The sequence below is a fragment of the Ambystoma mexicanum genome, chromosome 8, assembly GCF_040938575.1.
Source record: "Ambystoma mexicanum isolate Mex_15411 chromosome 8, UKY_AmexF1_1, whole genome shotgun sequence".
Classification (NCBI taxonomy): Eukaryota; Metazoa; Chordata; class Amphibia; order Caudata; family Ambystomatidae; genus Ambystoma; species Ambystoma mexicanum.
This window is the reverse complement of record NC_090929.1, coordinates 1,098,840,270-1,098,864,703: the sequence shown is the minus strand read 5'-3', so window position 1 is coordinate 1,098,864,703 and position 24,434 is coordinate 1,098,840,270.

Below are 24,434 nucleotides of genomic sequence, written 5' to 3'. Positions count from 1 at the left end.
CACAGATTGGACAGGTTCGCGCACACCCAGGCTCGCACGTGCCCTAGATGTAAGTCACCAGCTGCTGATTACATACATATGTTCTGGTCCTGTGATGCGCTGGGCCCATACTGGAAAGCCATAACAGACGCTCTCTCAGAAATTACAGCGTCCCATATCCCTCCAGAACCTCTCGCTATATTGTTCGGCCTGTGGGATAACCCTGAATTAAGGAAGGTGTCCAGGTTTCTGAATGTTGCCACCATAGTAGCCAAAAAATGCATACTACAATGTTGGAAACGCCGATCCCCCCCTTCGTTCGAGATGTGGTTGGGGGCCCTCACCTGGACTCAAATGTGCGAGGAGGACTATATCAATACCCTCCCGCTGACACCTCGTCCCAAGAATGTATGGACGGAATTTTGTACCTATCTGAACAATAAGGATGACTTGGAACTACTGTCTTCCCCCCCACCTGGTGAAGCAAACTAGCCCATTGTTGAGCCGCATACATTTGTATAGTTGTCTGACTGTCCTTGCTGGTATTTCCCATGTATTGCATTACCACTCGTGTATCTGCTACCTTTTTCCTCCCCCTGCTTTATCCTGTGCATTGTGTTGATTGTCTGTTCTCTCGCCATGCCAATAAAGAAAGGTTTAAAAAAAAACAAATTGCACTCAGTGCATTTCACTTTGGTAGCTTTAGCCTTTGGTACACTCCCAACAGTAGCAAATAACTGGCACACCCATGATTTGATCTTGGTGCTAGAAGTAGGCACTTCCTCTACCTCATCTTCTTGGTCCTCTTCATTGTCTTTGAAAGAGAGCTGGTGGTGGTGGTTCTTGGGGAGGAGGGATAGCAATAAATGATGGCATTTTTAAGATAAATAGCAGTTTTGATAAAATTCTTACACGTATGTACTGTGTACTAGATTGGTAATGGATAATGAGTATGAAAATGTGTAGGAGGTGTGCAAGGGAAATTTTGAAGTTGAAAGTAACTAGATCAGCAGAAAATGCAGTTCTGAACTGTCTTCGAAGCACAGATCCGATCACGAAGTGCAGACGCCTTCGCGAACACGTCACCATGCAGCGCGCAAGCGTATGGTCACGTGGCACTGTCCAGAAGGTCTGCGATTAAGTTAGATGTTCCCGGACATCTACGGATGAAAAATTATTTCAAAAAGTTGCAAAAAGTGTATAGATGTGTTAAAAATGATGGTACAAGAAGGGAAATGGCAGAGTTTTAAGGTGAAACCTTGTACATTACGACGTTGATGCTCATTCCTGATTTATTTATGCGAATGTTATCCTTGACTGCCACAATGATATGTCCATTAATTGGATAATGAAGTTATATACAATTTGTATGTGAGTTAGACATTCCCTAGGAACTGTTTTTTGTTACATTCCAGCCTACTCCCATTCATTTTTCCATAGAGAAAAAGTGAAATTTTTCAACAGCCATAGCGTGAAAGACGCTGAATGGATTTAGACCAAATAAGAACCTACTGGGCACAAATCGTTGACATAGTTGCTTTGATTGGATTGGGGTAAATCCGCTCAGTAGTTTTTAAAACATTCAACAGAGAAGGGGGTGCCTCCTGCTCCTAAAAAGATTTTATATATCTCTGATGGTGCTTTGCAGAAGCTCAGCCTTTTCAGAAATGAAAAACTGCCATCTTGCTTTTCCATCGATGTGAGTGATTTGCGTTGTAAATTTGTGATCATTTTGCTGTAATTTCCCATTTTGCTGGATGGATATAGATGAACTTTTACATGCTGGAGGGAGCCCTCAAAACTGAAATTTTGCGAGTAATTTGTCAAAAGATCTAAAAGTTATCAAGAAAAGAAAAAACACTGTTTTCGGCCCTTCATCTTCCCCTAGAGAAAAAGTGCATCCTTTGAACATCGGCCGGGGCAAAAAACGCTGTACAGATTCGTAGCAAATAAGAAAGAACATGGGCACAAACCGTCGCAGATATATTTTTTAATGGTTTGGGGTAAATCCGTCCAGTTGCTTTTCAATATTTGACAGAAAAGGGGTGTCCCCTGCTCCCGTTTGTGCAGATGGGGGTCTAGCACTTTCACCGCAGCGTTAGGGTTAAATCACATAGCGTATGTTAGCAAAAATACTGAAGGTCCTCTCTGGGTTCTGTGCCCTTATAAAGGACCTCGTGTCTCTGTATGGTCATGGAACTCCTCGGGACTTGCAATACCCTTACAGGGTACAATAAGCTGTACTTTGCCCCATATATTACTAGCTCGCTTCCTCGTCACCCAGTCTGATTCCTGCCGTGTTTCTGTAATGGGATAACAGGCACAAGGTGCTGCAATTACCCTTCAGCAGGTAATGTGCAAGCACAGGCCCCTCCACCAAAATGCTAATTACCTCAGGAAAAATAATACAGCTCCCTCCAGAGACAGGCCAGTGAGCGGGATCTGGGGATTTCTGTGTGTACGCGTAAATTACACGTCCCCCAGGGCTCGCATTGTTCTGCTTCCTGCGTTTATAGAAATCCTCTTAGCGAGCTGGCTTTTTGGCTCCTCTTTCAGCCCATTTATTACTGAGCCTCTGTGTCTGCTCAGGTAGAAGCGGAACATGCCACCGGTGCAGAGGCGCAAAGCCTGCGAAGGCAAGTCGGGGATGCCTGGAGCATTCTTTCGTTTGATGCCCTGACGCCTCGCGATTCCACCGGCCTTACCCAGTCTCCGGCTTTTCTATCGGGTTCTGAGAGCCTCAAATTGATGGGGCAGCTAAATAGCTGGGAGACTGTAAAAAGCGAGGTGGCAAGCTCTCGTTGTGTGTTTGTGCTTTCAGGACGTCTGCATTTGACATCCCCATGTGAAGCAGGAAATGCACAATGGGCGTCATTCCGAGTGCCACTAATAATGTTTACCAGCACTTTTACCAGACCGGCCAACTACAACTATGCCGGTAAATCTTCCGCCTAGCAGCAAAAAACTGCCTTTGTTGCTGGCACGGCCGGTAATTGCGGCAACATCCACCCATGGATGGGGGGAATTACCACCTTTACCAGCACTTGTAATATTCCAGTAATATCGGCAACGCAGTGCTGGTAACAGCAATTCCGTTTGCCGGTATTCCACTGGAATACCGGAAAACTTGTGATGAGGCCTAATGAGCGTTTCCGCTCTCAATCTCTGGCCACATCACATTTCGATGTTGGAGGAGTAGACGAGATCCCTATGGATGGTGCCTAACTTTGGAGTGTGCAAAGGGTAGGCTGCATCATGGGTGCCGACTTTTGATTTTCACTAGGGGGCTAGGAGTTAGGAGGGGTGGAACATCCCCCGTGAATGTGAGCAAACAACCTAGCTCGGCCCCTTTCCTTGTAGAAACAATGCATGTTAGAGCACATTTCGCAGAAAACATTTTTGAAAAATACCAAACGAATGTATAGGCTGTTCTCAACATATAATAATAACTCAGCAACAGTCACCTAACCTGCTGTGCTACCTTGCAGCCTACTGCTTTGGGTACTATCACACAATTTAAAGAATCCAGAACTGCAGGTGGGTCCCTGGTGCCTCTCAAAGTGACTGCACTTGCAAGAGTGCAGTTCAAGTACATGGCCGAAAAGCCAACCCTGTTTTATATCCTGCAGCACTGACAAAGGGTGCAGAATAATTTGGGAAGTACAGTCGGCAGCTGCCGAATACATCTTTACGGGGACAAAGTGTGGTTCCTTCTGCCATTGCTACAGAAGTAAGGAGGCCCTGCTCCATTATCCCATTCCTATATCATGCTCTACTGTCCCTGTCCCTGGTCCATGTTTCTACCTCCCCTGCATCATCTGGTCTTACATCCACATCCTCTCGCCCATTGTTAAGGACACTGGTCCTCCGCACTGTAAATCAATGTTAAAAAGGTTTGTAAGCATTTTTTAGACAAAAATGCATTGTTTTCCCTTTAATTTTCATTAAATACATAAATAAGTAAGTAAATATATATTCTCGCATCTATTATCCCGTATAATGACCCCCACTATATTTGTACATTTCAGCCACCATTTGTTTTTTTAAACTTCTTTTTTTATTCATTTTGTCAGCAAAATAAAACAAAATAAAAAGGTCATATCCAGTCATTTCCAACAGTAACATTGACATGAACAGTCCCATAAAGGAAATTTTGCTTATTTCCAAAGTCACATAAATACAAAATACCCCACAACCGGCCCATCCTTTCTACATGAACCAATCACCATCATGTCCCTCCTGTGTCGAGAGCATGTTCAGTGTATATGTCCCTTTGCAAAAATAATTCTGGCTCTTCCCAGTATTCATTTTGTCAGTACAATGTCTATGCCCTTAGGTGGTGCACCATCTCCCAGCCTACCAAATTCTTCCTGCAATTCGCCTCATGAAGGCTTTTAGTCTGGGGAGGATGCCAGTTCATTCAGTAATTGACCCCAGTTCACCTCTGCCCGCTCCTACTCCTCCAGGTTTCTACCTTTCTTCAGATATTCCACTTTCGCCATTCCCCATCATTGAACATCTTGAAGCCACTGCCTTATTGATGGACCTAAATCGCTCTTCCTGGATATTGCTATTATCCAATTGGCTAAGACCATCATGAAGCGAGCTATCCTTCGCCGGGTTTTGTGCAACTTTTTCCCGGGAATCATGCCCAATAAACAAACCGTCGGGGAACATTCAGAAGTGCTGTTCAACAAGGAGTTTAGCTGATCCATCACCACTCTCCAATACCTACTGATCACTGGGCACTCCCAGATCATATGCCAAAGCCTGCAGATTCCCATTCTACAGCAAGGGCACTCATATGATACTGAAGGATTCATTCTGTGGAGTTTAGCCGGGGTCATTAATACTCTATGTAGATAATTGAATTGAATGAACTGGAATTGTGCATTACGAGAGACCTACTTCACCTGTTCGCACAACTGGGACCATTGTTTCTCCGTAATAGAGTAGCCTACGTCCTGTTCCAATTTATTTTACACATCTAACTCCTCTGGTGATCTAACAGCATGTAGGGCAAAGCACAGTCTGATAATCCTGTGCCTCCCCTCATCTAATGTTGACAATGGTTGCATCAACAAACTCGTCTCAGGTTCTTCCGGAACGCAATCCCATAGCTCAGCTAACAGCCACCATTTCCGATCACTGCTATACATGCAGGAGACAAGGCAGTGATTCACATGCATTTTCCACCTGAAACGTCTAGTGGTACAAGAACTCAGGGGCCGCCTCGATTTCTATGCCAATATCTGCCTCAGGAGGAAGATATTGAAAATCCGTCTGTGTGGATGCCAAACACGTAAGTGGATGTAGTTTTGGACCGTTCCACACAACCCTCCACCCGCAGAAAGGACCGGCTGGTAGTAGGGTTTCTTTTGGCTGCTCCCAGGCCTTTCGGGGTTCATTTGCTGTTTGGTCTCCACCATTGTGGAGTGTAGGTTGCCATGTGCATTCACTGAAGCTACCCCTAAAACCCTCTTTTCCATTCTCCTGCGGTGACCTCCAGCCTTACGACGACTTGTCGAAACATCCAAGATCTTTTGCTGTGTTTATTCCGGTTAGAAAAGGGAGCACCTTTGATACCTGCCGCCAATCCTCTTTTCTTATAATTTAATCAAGTGTACCCTCTTGATCCCGCCCTGTAGCAACAATGGTGTAATCCTATCGCCAGTAAGGATGACGTTTCTCTGGACCTTCACCAACCGGTCTGTGTATTTTTGAAAATGTGGCCACCAGTACTAGATGTGGCATGCAGGATGGATACAATACACTCGATGAAGCTCCCAGAACTTGACAGAATGCTTTAGGTGAGGCCTCCAAAACCAAACACAACTCTTCAGCCTTGGCATTCCGGTCAGAACAGCACACACCAGATGAGGCTTCCAGACCAAAATGCAACATTCTTATGTTGCATTTAGGGTTGGGTACAATACACCAGAAAAGGCCTCCGTGGCTGGCAACAATACTTCACATGTTGCAGCCAGAAACAGACTCAGTACTTCAGACAAAGACACCCTAACTAGCCACGCTCTTCCAGAAATAACGACTCCATGGCCCATATTACAAATACTTTGCCCTGGTGCAAGTGCAATTTTGCATGGTATTAGCCCTAAGGCAAAAATGCCTCTGCTGCAAAAAAACATATTGTTTCAGTATATTTTTGTATTAGTGCAGAATTTGATCGATTGCTAACAGCAATATGGCATACATTGCCATGATGCAAAAATGCATTGAAGCACTTGGGCAAATATTGTACGCGGAGTGAGGCGGGAGTGTTCGGCAGTGTTGGCAGCCCGGAATTTCACCAAGCGTTTCTGCAGTCTGTTTACCATTGCTCTGATTGCGCGGAGGAGACTGCCTTAAGACTTCCTGTCTCTCGTGGAGCGAATGCAGAGTGAGGCGGGAGTGTTCGGCAGTGTTGGCAGCCCGGAATTTCACCAAGCGTTTCTGCAGTCTGTTTACCATTGCTCTTATTACGGGGAGGAGACTTCCTTAAGACTCCCTGCCTCTCGCGGAGCGAACGCGGAGTGTGGCGGCAGTGTTCGGCAGTGTTGGCAGCCCAGAATTTCACCAAGCGTTTCTGCAGTCTGTTTACCATTGCTCTGATTGCGGGGAGGAGACTGCCTTAAGACTCCCTGCCTCTGGCGCAGTGAACGTGGAGTGAGGCGGGAGTGTTCGGCAGTGTTCTGTGGTGGTCAGTGGTGGGCAGGATCTCCCTCACAAAGGCTCCTTGTTTAAGGGGAGGAGGAGCTGCACTTAAATCCCCAGTGGACGGGCTGGCAAAGGGAGGAGAAATCCCAGTACATAAAAAGGGACCACGGCTGTTGCCTCAGAATGACAGACTTCTGGCGATGCTGGACAGGCTACTAAGATTTTTGCGAAGCTTCTATTGGAGACGCTGTCCAACTGGGCCGAAAAGAGTGCTCTCCTGAATCTCACGCAGACAGGTTTTTAAAAAAATTGCTCCACGACCCACCCGCTGTGGGTCCTCTTCACCCTGATCGCAGACACTCTCCAATCCTCTGACCAAGCATTGTATATATGTTTTGTTGATTACAGCTCTACATTTGACAGTGTTTCCCTGTGATAAACTTTGGAGAAGGTTGAAGGGCTGGGGGATTGATGACTCGGTCCTGTACGTTTTGAAACAACTCCATTGTCATACACAGGTACGGGTTTGCCTTTCGCAACTAGGTAATTTGAGTAATTACATCTTTACCAACATAGGATTGAAGCAGGGCTGTGTGCTTGCCCCTATCCTATGTGTCTGATTTCGAACCATCTCTGAGGTCTCTTAACAACCATCCCCCCAGATTTGGCAGTGAGGCTATCTACTGCCTCACGTATGCTGACGATATGGTCATTTTTGATCGTACGCCAATGGGACTTCCTTGCTCACTGGACACTCTAGGTGCATATGCAAAGAAAAATGGGCTAAAGGTAAATGGGAAGAGAGCCTATCGGGGCTCCCTCTTTCTCTTGGGAAATGGACGTACTGGTTCTGGGACAAGTAATGGAATAAACGTATCTGGGCCTTACTCTTAGAGCCTCTAGGGATCAGTCTCATGTGGGTGAGATTGTCTCCTCCAAAACTTGGATCAAATGGCTCACTCTAAGGAGGATTGTGAACAGACTGGTGGCGGATCTATTGAGGCCAAGATTAATGGGTACAAGCACTCGATTATACAAGGCATAATGTGTGCATTTGAGGTGCTTCTGAAGAGCTCTGTGGGCTGATTGGCGAACCTGGAGGTGAAAATATTACGCTCTCTACTGGGACTACCCAATTTGGTACCAGTCCAAGCACTTATGCTTGAACTTGGCTTACAGTCCCTGAAATCTCTTTGGAAGCTTGCTTTGTGTAGGTTATGGGCAAATATCACCTTTGAAAACTCACATAGGGCAAGCCTCTTCTTACAGTGTGACACTCGCTTGGGGTTTCCAGGAGCATCTGGTACAGGGAGTAGGAACAAACAGTCCTAAGACATTTCTCGGACATTGATGTGAGTGTAGTGCTGAAGACTGAGGTTGAATTTCATCTTGCTAAATTTGAGGAGAAACCCCTTAGACCAATTGGCATTACGACCCAGTTATGTACAATACTCCCATCAAGGTCAGTTTGGGGAGACACCCCAGAATGATCTTACTAAGTTGCTCTCTCCTGGGTTGGTCCATTTTATTCTATACCTAAGATTGATATTCTGCCAGTATTGGGTTATACGGGTGCTTGGGTAGGAATGCCTCGTGAGATGAGACTCTGTAGGTTGTGCAGGGAAGTGGTAGAGACTGCTCGGCATATCTATATAACGCAATGCCCTAGCCTTCTCTGTGTGTAGGATAAAGGATATTCTAAGTTCAGAAATGTTGAACATGACCAATTCTGGGGTTTGCTGTATGGGGCTGAATTGCTTGTTGGAACCTCGGGGGGCCTCCACATCTGGAATATTGTGAAAACCAGATTGCTGGCATGAGTGAGTCTATGTCGTTTTATATGAGATTACCGTGTATATTATATGCTTGAATTGCCCTGACATGTATGACATTTTGATGAATTATCTTTTATTGTTTTTATGTATGTTTCGTATGTAGTGTGAAAGGTTAATTAACCAAATGCACTTAATTAAAAAAAAGAAATTACAAAAATATAGCCTTGCTGCAATCGTATGGAAAGAATATTTTTTGCATTGTGGCAATTTTTGATCCAGCACTAATACTGTGCAAAATTGTATTTACACATGTGTAAAGTTTCTATGAATTGGTCCCGGGTTTGCCCCAAGAATTACATGGAACACTCTGAATGTAGCCTTATCAGGAATATCTACAGAGGCAACACAACTTGAAACACCTCGGGATATAGGCGCATTATAAATACCCAATGAACAAACTTCCCTTCTTCTCCTGGTTATACTTCATCCTGTACATTGAATCATTCAGTTTGCTCTCCCTGAGGCCTCGATGCTTAATCTGCATTATTAAGCCTGATGAGGTCTTCTTAGGTGATAGCCTCAATGCCTTCCTATTTGGTTTGGTGTCCTCATAGACTATGGGCACGATTCATGTAAATGTGTGCAGAAATCCTGCAAGGGCCGCACACCGAGAAGGACACTGCACGAGCCTGCGCGCAGAATGAAAAATGTGTGCCAATTCACAGAATTATGTGCGCAAAGTAACCGTATTCTTAAGTGTCGGCCAGAATGACCCCGACACGCCCACTCAAAGTATAAACAGCTAGATCACCTACCCTTGCGTGCTCGCCCGGGCATGAATACACACACTCCTCAAACAGTTTGTGGGGTTTCCCGCAAGCAGACTTGCATCTCGGGGACCCTGTGCAGGGTCCCCCATAACTGTTCCCTGCCCCCCGACAACCTGCACATGAAAAACAGTAACTCGGTCTAAACTCGGATAACCTGCGTGCGAACCCCCGTAAACCGTTCCTGCACCCCGCTACAGTGCTTAGACGCACCCCTAAGTTACATCGGAACCACAGTTGAGTACACACACTGCGAAATCCGACATGCAACCCCACCTCTGCAACACACTGTGAAATCCGACATGCAACAACACCTCCGCAGTGCCAATCCTCTGTGCAAGTGTATTGAACCCTGCCTTCGGATGGCGGATCGTATGAAGGACTTGCGAGGCCATTTCTCGGCCGTGAGGTTGCACGGTCGACACCATGAATACATCTCGTGCCTCGCTATTGTGGGTATGCAAGGGACTTCCTACAGGCCGTCCCTCTGAACGCTCACTTTTTCACATGTTCTTCCCCATTTTTAGTGTTCCGCTCCCTTCCCAGCTTGTGCATAAGCAACACCCATGCTTTGTGTGGAGTCTCGCGCAAGGCCCTCGGTGGCTCGCACAGACGTGCCGAGCCAGCGAACTCCACGCAAGTCCAGGAAAAGTACTGCGCATTCGATTCCATGAATCGATGAAGGCAGATTTGTACGCAGTTGTGCGCACAATTACCCTATTTTACACGCAAATAATTCCATGTATCGGGCCCTATTGGTGATATCACAGAAACTTTTCACTGGTGCAAGTGCAATTAGCACTAGGGCAAAACAAATGCTCCAATCCAAAAAGAATATTCTTTCAATGCATGTTTTCACTGGGGCAATGCTTGCACTAGTGCGACTGACAAAATGCAATGAAAGAATATGTTTTTTGCACTAGTAGTGCTAATTGCACTGGCACCAGTGAACGTTTATGCAATATGGCTCAGCTTGTATTCTGTTGCGCACAGCTCAATAGGATTTCTGCACCCGCAATTCCTGAACATGAAACTGGAACTTGCCAGCTCATAAGTCACTCCATAAGCACTCCTCATCTTTTCCACTCTTTTGGGGGAATCAAGAAACTAGATAGGTAAACTGGCTGCCAAGACCACGAGCTGCAAGAGGGCAACCCAGAAAGACAGAAGCACTGCTCTATACTTTTGTGGCCGCATGCTCTCACCACAGTCACACAATATTTGGTCGCGTAGCAATGGCAAGCATTTAGGAGGGGCATGGAAACACCATGCCAATGCGATTTTCAGAAAAGTGTCTATTTTATAGAAAAAGCCCTGCAGGAAAAACTGTCGGGGCAGCAAAGTGAACTGGAGCCATTCCAATGATGGTCAGATCGCACAACGAGTACAGTGCTCGCTTTGACATCTGTGCAGAGCCTGCAAACGCAGATTCGAATCCCGGCAGGGTCATACTCAGCATTCTATCCTTCTGAGGTCGATAAATGAGCGCCACACACCATGGGTAAGCAGCGCTCAGATGCCTGAGGGTTTGTAGCGCTATAAACATGCAAAAAAAAAAAAAAGAACTGGCGTCCACACCACAAGGAATTTCAGAACCATATAGTAAAAACATTCTAAAAGGGCTTCATTGCATTGCGAATTTACGTATCTTTCCGGTAGGTAAGTAGCCAGCACTGTTGCAAGCATTTATGCTATCCTAGGAGGAGCGCCATTTTGCTGCCTCCTTACTCCCCTAGAAGTTCTCTAAATGTTTTATTTGTGTGGTCAAAATGACGCCTGTGTGGTGCCTCCCTTCCGGGGGAGGACCCTAGGCAGCTGCCTAGATTTCACCTGCTAAATGGGGCTAATTGGGTTTGAAAACAGAAAGGTTTGGAAACCCAAATTGACAAAAAATGAAGCAACCAATAAAAGTGGTTAGTAGGAGGAGGCAATTTGCTGGTAAGGGCGAAGTGGGTAGGCGGCAACTTGCTTTTAAAATGAAACAAATATTTTAAAAAGGTTTTAAAGGCACATCGTTTCGGGAAAAGAAGAAAGTGGGGTCTGCAGGCAAACGGCAGTGGGACCCCCCTTTTCAATGTTAAAATTAAACACATAAGTACAGAGCGGGGAACATGAATTAGTGTATAGGTGGGATGGTCTGACATCCAACAACATTACAAACACTTTAAACATAGCATAAACAAGTGAAATGAACAGAGAATATATATATTTTCAAACTAAAATTAACACATTTGAACGCAGTGCAATTCACTTTACAATTATTGAATTTGTTAAGTTTACATTTTAAGATTTTACTGTGAGAGTTTAGTGTTTCCAACACGAGACACATAATCAAAATACTATAGCCATGATAATATGGCAGGAGCAAAAGGGTGCCGTATTAACAGGTTGCCTCAAGGCAAAGAATTCCCAGCGAAATACTCTACCAGCAGGAACAATTATTTCTGAATACTGTGCCGAGAAAACCCTGCATCTCTAAATATTGTGCATGGGGCCCACAGAAGGCCACACAGAATGCTGTGTCTGGAGAAACTACGCCCCCAAAATAGTGTAGTACAATAAGCTATTACCCTAAGAATAAAGTGTCTTAAGAAATAACTCACACCACATTTCTGTGCGAAAGACAACGACGCCCATCAATACGAGTTTGGAGAAAAAAGACACCAGTCTGCAGACTCCTAATGGATTTGTGTGGGTCTGGTTTATGGCCTCCCCTCTGCAAACCCTTTCCATCCTCGATCTGGTGAGATACAATGACTTCCCCCCTGCACTCTCTTCAAACTCATTGCGCTCTCTTCTGGGCTAGCCTTGCTTTCATGGAAGGGAAGATTGCGGACACCGTATGACTTAGAAAAAGGCCTTGATGTTTGGTTATTTACCGACACAATAATCACCAATAGCCATGCAAGTCCCCATGGCCATTTTCCCTACCTTGCCCTGAGATCTCTTTTTGTCTAGCTGCGTACTTTCTGAAAGGCAAGGCATAATTGTAGGTATATACACATTGAGTTACCTCCTGACGTAATCAAACTGTTTTAACCAAATGTGCATTGATTTACAAGCATTATGTGTGTTCTTGCATCTGTTTCTTGCACTGAATCACTGAATGTATGCTTCCTAGAGTGGCAAAAGATTGTGTGCATTATCCCGTATGTGCTGAAAAGGAGCCTCAATTTGCCACTGACCACATGAAAGCAGAGAACGTGCTGGCCTTCCCTGCTTTTGCCATGGCATGGTGGGCCCGGGTAGAGCACTAAAAAAGCGGAATAACCCGAACATACCGCATGGCCCTATGGGTATTTGAAGGGGATTACGGAATCCGGATGGGTTTACAATAAGTCTTTATAACCGCGAAGTCTTCATTGTTTTTCTTATCCATTCCAAAACTGACATTAATGGTGTTTAGCTTCTCTCTAGAACACAGAACATGTATCAGACCAGACCACTAGACATGTTAGACACCCACCGGTGGCAGGCCATCGCTGGATTGTGGCCAAGCAGGTTTGGCACGCTAATGGTTTGCCCTTCCTGTCATCACTGCCTGTTTGTCTCATTTCTCTCGCCACCCCACAGTCAACTCTTGACTCAGCTGTGATTGACAATATAAGCCCTTGCACTCCCAGTCTGTAACAGCTTCAGTTTAACATTTGGAAAAGGCCACCGAATCACGTTTTACGGTTGCTTCCTTACTCCGCGGCATCGTCTCGGTGCACTCCAACCCCATCACGCAACAACACTAGGGTGAAAAGACGTCCACAGTCCTGGGAAATCGCCCTCCATCCCGGGGTCCTGGGGTCCCGGGAGTTTTTTAATTTGATAAACCCCATCCCAGGTTTGCAAGGGTGGGTGGCTATGGTCCTGGTTTTCACCGGGACCTGATTTCGGAATCCTAAAATCGGGCCCGGCGTGACTCTTCCTGCGCAAATGGGGGCATGAATGCTTTTCACGCCCCCATTTCCTCCCCTTTCCCGCCCGTCCCCAACCACTCTAATCCAATGAAAGGAGTATGCTTGTGAGCACACCCCCTGCCGGCCCCCTGCAACAGGCCAGCGACAAAGAAGTAGGACTACAGTTTTATTTGTGCTTACTTTAGTCCTACTTCTATGTCTATGGCCTTTTTTATCTGGTCACCCTAAACAACACACCTCTCTTGTATTTCAAAGTCTTACATATCCCTACCAATAACGAAGACCAACCACTGGCTCACTGCAGCCATACCACTTCTCCAATACCTGCTGAGTGCACTGCCCGCGAGAACCACATCTCCATGCAGAAACAAGCACGTTAGACCATACTTCTGATCTAACTGTGCACCTTTATTTTATTTGACTCACTTTCACCACACCACCAAATACTATACACGCCCACTGGGCTACCCTACCTATATACTAACACACACCCAACACAAGTAACACACGTTTACAACAACAAACCTGCACACTGGACCTTACCCGTACGGATACAACAAGTCAGTGCGCACTACCTGACATACCATCCAATCTACACATAAAACACACAGACACACCCCTACATAACAAACAGTCACATAGAAACAACCCAGGAATTGGACCTTACCTGTATGGATACAATGAGCCAGAGCACACAACCAACCATCCACTAACCAACACACACAGATGCCAGTTTCTCCTGGTTCTGGACCTATCCTGTCACTGTTCCATCACTAACCAACCCCGTCCTCTTTCTTGCGAGCCACGTGAGCGCCTGGCGACTGCCAGTGTGTGGTAGTGGCGCGCAGTATAAGTCTACATAACATAACATATAATGCTTGCATCCAAAACGAAGTGCTGGCGCTTGCATAAAACCCCCAGCGAGAGAAAACATTAAATGAGAGGAGGCTCATTTTTGGCTGTTTGAAGTTATCAGGTAATAGCTACATGTGGCTGTGGGGCAGATGCGCTAGTTATAAGGTACACATTGAAAGAAAAATTATTATTATTATTATGGTATTTATTGAGCGTGGACCTAGCTTCGAGAAGCAACAGAGCGCTTTACGAGTCATACCGACTCGGGAGGATAGCTCAGGGTCAACGTGCTCGCTTTGGAAGCAAAGCGGCACGCTGCACCACAGGTTTGATTCCCGGGTCCAGGCTTAGAAACCTCTGGGTACTAAGCGCATTACAAGTAACCTATCATATCATATCATAGGGGGATGTATACAATGAGGGAAGCATAGATACAAGGGAGGGGGAGCTAAGAATAGGGGAATGGGAGGGTGCCGGGCTGTTTGCCAGCAACAAAACAACAGGCAACCAGGGGAGGGAAAAGGGGGAACAGATCACCCAGTCTCAGGTTAGGTGCAGATTGATGTGTGTGGACCTAGATATTAGGGACGAGCCTTTCCTTGAATAGGAGGGTCTTGAGCTCCTTCCTGAAACATAGAAGTGAAGGGACAGCCTGGTGTTGATGGGGATGAGGCTCCAGATGCTCGGATCGTAGACAGAGGCGGACTGTCTTCTCCTTCTTTGAATCCTGCACTGGTGGAGTTCAAGTCTTCACCTGGTGCAGGGCAGGGAGTGTGGCAATCTGAATCTATCTGAAATGATGGAGCAGAGTCATTGGCTTCATATGAGAGCGGATACACACAACTATGAGAAGCAAAATATTTATTTAGATTTTTTTGTTCAGTGCTGGCCCTACCAAAAGTGATCCCGAGCGCCTTACAAGGTTCCAAGATCAAAAAGGTGGGAGGTGGAACAGAAACAACAAGATGTTTTCAGGATAGAATAGAAAGATTAGGCTAGGCAAGTCGCAGCAGGGTAGATTGAGGGATGGGGTTATGCGTGTGGGGTACACGTATGTTTTGAGGCTCTTTCTGAAAGTGGTGATGTAGGCTTTCTCCAAAATGCGTCACCAGACAGCTCTCATATCAAGCTGAAACACATAAAATAACACAGGCTGTGCAAAGAAGAGTAACATTAAAACAAATAACCAATCCAAAATGACACACCTTGCGCTTAATCCAGCCTCACAACTAACAAAGCTCCCTCCACGCTGCACACTATCCCAAAACCTCACATTCAACAATCCCAGTATGAGACCCTTATGTCTGTGCTTCTCTGCCTGGCTATGTTATCAAGTATAGTGCCTTCAAGCTAAGCAGTGGCATTGTGAGCTTGAAATGGAAATTAAATTAAGCTAAACCACAAGTCGGTCTAAAAGTCCAATGGAGAGTTGGGGAGGTCTAAAGATGGTACCCCTTAAGATCGCTGATACCGTGCTCATGTGCGGATGGTGGGCTCACTCAGAGTACAGAATGCCACACACAAGCAATTTCCATAAATATATGGGTATTTTTCTATATAATGAGGGTACCTGGTGAGACTTGATCTTCCAGGAATATACTAAACACATCAAATGTACCAATGATCAAGGCTTTTTATGTCACACCACAAAAACGTTTTTGTCAGTTTGGTATTAGAGCTTTTCCATTTGTTGTACAACACAATTTGTTTTATTTGTACCAAACAACACATATTTTATTTAAAAACAATTCACATATACACAGTCTATGGCCCTTAATCGGGCCTTTATACAAATCTATATCCCATGTGATAGGTTAACATTTCAATTTTAGACACAAAAAAACAGTGATATGCAGTTGACGCCTATATAGAACAAAAATCTCTCCTCACAGTGCAATTTATAGTAACCATGACAAAGTCCAGGATAAATTCAAGTGTATATTTTTTGTAGGAACTGCCCTTTGTTTCCAGTGTCAATTGTTGCTGTCTTTAAAAATCGACACAGTGTGTTTCGGCTGTCTCATGAACCAAGTATATGGTTCCACAGATATGTGGCCTTCATCAGGACGAGTTCAATTTTAACACACTAGAATGTGTTTTGTGTATATAATGAAAACAGATATATGTGTGTATAATAAATGAGAGGATGGAGTGTGACATGTCTATTTGACTTGGACGACTTAATGCATCAAAAGTGATTGTACTAAACAATAAATGAGTGGCATCGTACCTTCGCAGTAGTTGCCAAGCCTCGAGGGGAGGTGCCGATAGTCCTCAAGTATAGAAATGGTCCTGCCCTGTCCGGACCGATTTGGTCACTGTATTAGAATAAATATTAGTGTCAGTATCTAATTTTAGATGTAAAATAGTAGCAGGGTATTGTTATTAGACAAAGGTACAGAACTTACTCGTACTTCACTCACAAATGCCTCTCAGTGGCTGATATCAAATGTTCAAATTTCGGGGTCGAAACAGGGATACTTATCCTGTGGGTCCTGTGGGTGGAGAGAGAGGAGAATTACAAATGTGCTTCCTCTCCCGGGGCACTGGACAAAATATAGTACATCGTAGGCATGAATATACATGTCTTTAGTAGTAGGTACTGCACAATTGATGGAAGCCGTAATATTTTGGGTATCAAAAGCATTTCCAAACAACCTATTCAGGGGCATAACAGTGTTAGACTAATGCCACCATACATGCCACAAACCCCAATGCTACGTAAGGGTCTCTGTTGCAATAGTATGAGACACAGTCAAGCTGGCGTAATCATATGAGTATCAAAAGACCTGTTTAAAAAACATTTTTGGGATGTATACCAGTGTTTGACTGATGCTGCTGTGTATGCCACGCCCCCCTATTGCCACATAGCGATATCTATTCCCAAATAGTGAGGGCACCTCACCTAATTTCCAGCGGGGCTTCTACGTGGTGTGCTTCTTGTAGAGAGGTGGCAGCAAACCTGTTAGTGTCCGTTGATAAGAAACCAAGCTTCGACCTACGGCAAAGCTATATGCTCGTAGGAAAACTCGGGCGGCCATCTTGGAACAGACTCATGAGACACAGAACCAATGTATCTACCTAAGTACATATTGTTCGGAGTACATATTACTCTCTGCTTGGGTCTAGAGTCAATAACGCCATATCGTTTCAGCTGTGTAATGTATCGGAAACAATTTCCAAAGTGAATTCGCGTGAAATGAAACGTGGAATCACACCCATTATTACCAAAGGAAAGGAGAGCACTACTATGCATCCACTGGTATCATGTTTAAATAAAAACCTATGTTTAGATGTTTAACAGGAAAATATGGAACAAAAGGTCTGACCACTATCAATGGCACAGATTGAAAATAGAGCAGCCGTTTTTGACTGGTAATACCCACACTGGCCTAGATTAGATCTGCTTCTAACATCCATGTGTATATGTATGTCCCCATGGGCATATTTATTATCATACTTTGAAAAGGCTGGACATTTTGGGAAATGTATGTCATAATGGTGTGAAGTGAATCTAATCATGCCAATATATATTGATATTAGTATACAAGGAGGCCACTAGCCCCAGAAAAGGACCATATAATTTCTGCTCCAACAGTAGCAATCTAGTGCTCTTATCACAAATATATCGCCTTTCTTTTCTCTTCTTTTTCTCCCCACAATTATGAATTGTCTTTTAGCAATGCACTGATCATATATAACATATACAAAAAATCAGGCCAATATAAGATTATTCCATTCATCTGAGATGTTCAGGCAGTCTTCTACTGTGTTACGCTTGTCTATCCAGCATTGTTCAAGCTTATACAATTGGGCTGCCAAATCACCTCCTCTCAGATGTGGTTTTAGCATTAGTAAAACAAACCAGGTTAGATCTTGGTCCGTGTGTCCCAGGTGCACATAATGGTCTACTAGTGGTTTGTGCGGCACTCGATTTTTTTATGCAGGAGTGATGCTATGAAATCCTTTGTCTCACCTGCGGAATGGTCTTGCCCACGTACAGCAGTTTGCAGGGGCATTCGATAATGTAGATGACAAATGTACATTTACAATGTGTGTGGGCTCTCAATTCCCATTTGACTGTACCATGTTCAAACCACACTTTGGAGTATATGAAATTACATGCTACGAAGCCCCAGCATTTATGGTGACCCTTCATTGGAGGTAGTCCCCATAGGGCCAACAGCCCTTGCTTGTCCTGTGGTGCTTTGTAAGTTTGTACCAACTTCTGTCTCAGAATTGTGTTTTTTTAAGGCAAAAGGCATTTTTTCTATTCTAAGTACCAGGATGTTTTACCTGATGCTAATTCTTCTGTATGATTGTTTTTTATCTGGTTACTTGCTGGACCAAATCTAGTCAAACAAATCAGGCTTTCTTGTTTTTCTCTATTTTGCTTCACCAAAGCCAGTTTCCTATTTGTCTTAGCTGCTCTTTCCAGGTTATTCTTTATGGCTTTTGTCGGATATCCTCTATCAGTGGACCTTTTCTTTAGATGTGTAGCATTTATTGCGAAATCTTCTCTTGCTGCAGTTCCTGCGAATTCGGAGGAATTAGCTGTATGGAATATTGAGCTTTAGACCACTGGATGAAAGCTTGTAAAATGGAAAAGATCAGACCGTTTTCTTTCTAGGGTAGTGGCATATCCCTCCTGACTTTTATAGATGTTTAAGTCCAAAAAGCTCACATTATGGTGGTCGAACTCCATAGTAAATTTGAGGTGTGTATTGCATCTGTTTAGTCATTCAAGGAAGCAATTAAGATCCCCTTTGGTTCCCGACCAAATGTAAAAACGTCATCAATGTAGCGTTTTCATATTGCTATATTTTTAGCCAATGGATTGTAGATTGAAAAAATATATAGCGTTTCGAAATGTGGCATATATAAATTGGCTGCATTGGGAGCAAAAGTGGCACCCATGCTTACCCCTTTCTTTTGTTGATGGAGCTGCTTCTTGTATAGGAAGACATTTTGGGTCATGGCCAGTCCCGCACATTCAACAATGAAGGTGCTCAGAGGTTTAAGGGCCATAGACTTTGTATGTATTGAATTTAAAAAAAAAGAAAATATGTGTTTGGTGCATAAAGAAATGTGTGTTGTGGAATTAATACCAAACTGACAAAAAAGATTTTGGGGTTTGACATAAAAAACATACAAATATGGGGTCTTCGAAGTTTATTATACAAAAGCCATTTAGCCATTTGTTCACAGATAAATATCACACAATATACATTATCAAACATACGTAAAAACACTACATACTATTAAAAGATGTAACTTGCCTTAAAACAATAGCAAAGAAATCGTTTTTATTTCAAATACATTAATTTCTCACACCCACAATACGCTCAAGCAATCAAAGTTTTGGATGGTTTCTTCTGAGTACTCCAGACAGCTATCACTCTCTAAGTAGTGTAGATGGGCTTTGGAGTTCTTATCAGTGCTTTAAGTGGGATAAGAAATCGGGTATGTGCGGGCTAACGCACTGCAAAACAATATTTAGAGGCAAGGCCTAAGAAGTGTATGGCATGGGTTCAGAATCCCAAGTAGTTGAGAAATCTTTAAAAGCTGTGGGGCCTATGTTATTCGGGATGTGGCCTAACAGATGCGTTGGAGTTTCATTAGCGGTCAAGAAAAAGAGTGGAATCTATGTTAAAGTATATTTTAAATTTAATTAATGTGCAACCAAAAAATGGACTAATATGAAGATACTCAAACATAAAAATCTAAACCATAACGAAATAGGTCAATGAATGTTCCGGTCCCTCAAATCTTTTGAAGGGAAGCCATGATTCCGACCTGTTCATTTTTATTAGATCATTTTGATGAAACCTCAATATAATATGCTTCAAAAATCAAAGAATGTATTCTCTATGTTATACTTTACCTTCCCTTAGGTGTTAGAAAACAAATGTTCTGAATTCAACCGTCTGTAACTGAGCATGCGATTCTGAACATGGCTGATTGTGACATTCACTGGGGAAGAGCCGTATTGTCACTTCTCATCTTCCCATTTAGTGCACTCCAAAATCATGTCCGGAAGTCAATTCAGAGAGCCGGAGCAGAGCCACAGATCGAGGGAGGTTTTGGGAGACTGTTGTTGCTGAGCCCAGGCTTGCTCAGCCCCACTTAAAGCCTTAGTTCATAAAGCAGCCCTGGTCCAGTTGTGGATACTTCAATAATGACTTGACTCTGTCTCGTATCAAAACAGGATACTCCCAGAACAGAGCCAAAGGGCTTCATAGCAACAATCAGTGAAAAAGCCAGGCATTCGTGTGAACTGGGCCTTTGCAAGAGCTTTCGGTGAGTAGGCAGCACCAGAGTCAATGGTCCAAAAGACAGTGCATGAGCAGTCCACAAGTCTGTAGGTGTCACCTCAGGATTTCAACATTGGTCAGTCCACCTCCTTTCAGTTGCATGTTCCCAGATAAGGGGAGGGGTGTACAGCTTCTAGGTGTTATGAAGCACCTGATTTGTACCCGATGAACAGCAGCTAGACAAATGGGTTTTCTTCAGAGCAAATAGAGCATCCAATGTGGGTGGATCATGAATTATGCAACAGCCAGGCTGAGAGAAGATACCCTCAGGCACTTCAATGCGATAGCAGAATGCGGATTATAAGAGTTTAAGGGGGTGCTAAGCAGGGGCAGCATCTACACAGAGTATGGGTCGCAGGCTCACCAATATTTAAAGATCTCCTGATGTGTTTGTGTGTCTATGTGTGGGTTTATAATTCGCCGAAAGCCCGCGGGCATCAGGGTGCAGAGAGAGAGAACTAAATGCAGGAAAAGACAAAAGAGTGCTGGTGAGGGTCTATATGAGCGGGAGTTTATTTAAAAAGGTAAGTCTTCAGGTTTTTCCTGAAGATTTTGTAGTTTGGTTCAACTCGCATTTCCACGGGAAGACTATTGCACTGCCAAGCCGCCTGGACAGTGCTCTACAGGAGTTGCCCAAAGACAACACTTCTTGAACGTACATATACACAGCGTTGCAGTGTCAGGAAAGACCTTTGAGACAAGACACATGGTTCAGTACAAGGGGTAGCATCAGGATTCTCAAAGGGTATTCATGCATCGATCAACAATTGTCAAAGACTAATCCAAAGTGTAGAGAAATGTTCCCTTCTCCACTTCAGGTGTTAAAGCACTGAACACAAGTAATCCCCACATGTCTTTGTTGACAAAGTAGAGAGCAGATGTGACGAATTCCTAGTTTATTAGTTTGTTATAGTGAGAATATGAGCATCTGAGCTGTCAGCTGGCCCCTTACATGCTTCTCTCGATATGCAACATGACATCATATCAAGGGATGTTCAATGTTAGGAAATCCCCCACAAGCATGATGTAATCTTATTTATTTCATAATAATCAGATATTTCCCACGTGATGAGTGTCACCCTGCTGTCTCTACAGGGGGAGATGTGTATCTCTACAATTATATACAAACACACTGCTTTACACCAACATTAAATGACACTAATCAAGACAAAAAGCATATGCGAACTAGAATTATCTTTACAGGATGATCTATACCAATGTCAAAGTTAAACATACTTGTCACATCTAGTTAATGAAAAATGATTTGAAAATCAAAAACAATGATTAGCATAAGAAAAAAATGAAGGTAGCACCAAAAACAGATGAATTATATTTTCTGAGGAATACAATACATTATGTATAAAGTACACACACTACACAAAGTATGGAGTGATGTTAAGGCAACACAAAACGTTTGATTAACATTTGATTAATTTCAATGAATTGAATCAATTTTGAAGTTGCTTTAAAAAAGAAGAGATTAATAATATCCTGGCTTTCATCGTTTTAGACATTTTGTAAAACATAGAATTAATCTGGTCATTATAGATCATGTTTCGGCATGTATGACACAACGAATATTTGGCCACGCCTCCATCAGGTCCCACTTAGTGTCACTAGCTGGCCATCCTTTGCAACAGATTTGTGGTCAGGTAGGAGTTAACATACACATTATTAATGTTGTGTGCAAAGAATAACTCATCATCATACTCCTTTATTCAGAAATTAAACATTTCTGTTTGGGGTAAGACAATCATACAAAACTATGCGACAAAAACAAGCAAACGATCAATGTTCAACACAAAATATCAAAAAACACATGCCCACACAGTTAAAATCCAAACAGCCCAAAGTCAAATTAACATATATTACACATGAAATGTCTAAAACACTATGATTGATTCAATTTAGAATTATTACTTCTGATGTACCATGCACAATCAATAAAATCAACAGCAGCTAATGTGTGGTCAAGAAAAGTTGCAATTTAAAAGAATTACCAAAGCACCCGACAAGCTTAAAATCTCATTATCTTAAAAAAGACCAACAGACCTCTTGGTCTATTGCAGCCAAAGGCGGCTTGGAGAAGGAATCACACGAGATGCTGCGGTTCCTATTTGCCCCGATCCTTGTCATTGCCACTTTCAAATACTTTATGGAAGTGGTAGTTTGTTAGAGGTGGTGGCACAGAAGGATGCATTCATCTCATTGAAGCTGTAACTCAGGAAAAACCTTTGGGAACACATCTTTCTGAAAATGAAAGATGTGTAGTTAATCCAAACTATCATGTTGCACTGCCAAGTAATTGACTGCTGAACATTCTAATACAGCCTGGTCGCTATGAGGAGTTCTCACCTTATATGCGATGTATGTCTAATGGCCAGATAATACAATGTAGGGCACACGATATTGAAAAGTGTGGGCTGTTAAACTTCTTTTCGTAGTAAAGAAATGCAGGAAACATAATGGTACAGTTTGCTTGTGCTCCATAGCCTTTTCTACTGCAGATACAGAATAAAGAACAATAAGGCATGCCTTGGAAATATGTGAGATGGAAGCAAGATAAATGTAGTCACTAGAAGGCATCTCATTTGTTGGCCTCATCCTTTAGACCTAAGGAAACCTTGGTTATTAACCTGTACCTCTAAGGATAAGATAAGTAAATATAAACACTCACAGACTGTCACTTATTGTGATAGGTGGAGAAGACCTACCGCAGCCCGGGTAGTAGGGGATGTTCCAGAGGAGCTACCATTTTGGGTACTGCACTAATAGGCAATGTTACCTAGACATAGTTGTAATTTTGTTTCTGGCTTTCATTGTAAAAGTACCTAAACTGAAGAGGTCATCTTGGAACACTAGGTCAGTATAAAGGGAATATCGAAAGGAGGACGTTTATCAACAGCGTCAAATCTAAGACATTCATGGTGCCCCTTTTATTGGTGCATCAGGGCATAGTATCTACAGCCCATTGTATTGAATGTATAAGTCACAGCAAGACGTTGCTCACTAGGAATATGCTGGTCAAATGTATTGATATCAGAATATGCAGCCATCTTGAATAGGTCTTATATACAAAAAAAACCTAAAGAATACACTTTTTTTTACACAGAACAGATCATGCTAAAATAATTTGAGGGGAAGGCAAAGTATAACTTTGTATTTGGGTTCATCTGAATAAATGTACAGGCAGTCCACCAATTAATTGATGCCATTGATATTGATATTGATAATGATAGTGTATTTATATTGCGCTCATACACAGGTGTTTCAGAGCGCGCCAAGGCACGGGAGGGTAACATGGGAGAACAAAAACAACGATCTTACTAGGCCCAGTGACATTGAGAATGTGCAAGTACATTCTGATGTGTATTCAGGCATAGCATCCACCTTTGTTCGTGGAGAGCAAGACGATGATTCATAGGCTCAAAACTCTACCATCCATTACATGACTTCTTGATCAGTATATCTTGAGAATACTGGGCAACTAATGGAGCATTTTAGATTGTGCATTGGATTCTTGATCAATGTTCACTGATTCATCATGTAACTGGATGAGCATTTGTTCCTACTATCATTTTTTTCAGGCACACTGTACTCAATACATTGCATTTTTTGTTTGCAGTTGGTGTGTTGGATCAGTATTCATATTCTGTTGTTATGTAGCAAACACAACCATGTCTTTGTGTATAGACATGAGTTAGACTGACCATAACGAAAAAAACCTAGATGTAGGGGACAACCGCACAAAGCTGCCTATGTATTGGTTGCTGGTTAAATCATCCCAGTTCACATACTAAATGTTGACAGATATTAGTACTTCTTTGAAAAGCAAATATCCTGCCATGTTCTTTCTGGATAGGGGCGCCTGCTACCTTTTTTGAAAAATGTTTGGGTAGTTGAAGATCCTGCAATTTTAGCTGAAAATAATGGTCGTTTTTTTAGGATTGATTTGTGTATGGGATGGCTTCCAGAATTAAAGGTGATATTGCATACCAATCTCTTCTTCTTGTTATCAAGTGTATCCATGATCAATATTTTACACCAGTTGTTAGTTAGTACTCTTTAAAAGAATCATGAACTAATTTTTGGGATATTTTCTCTCGGTAAATTAGTATTTCA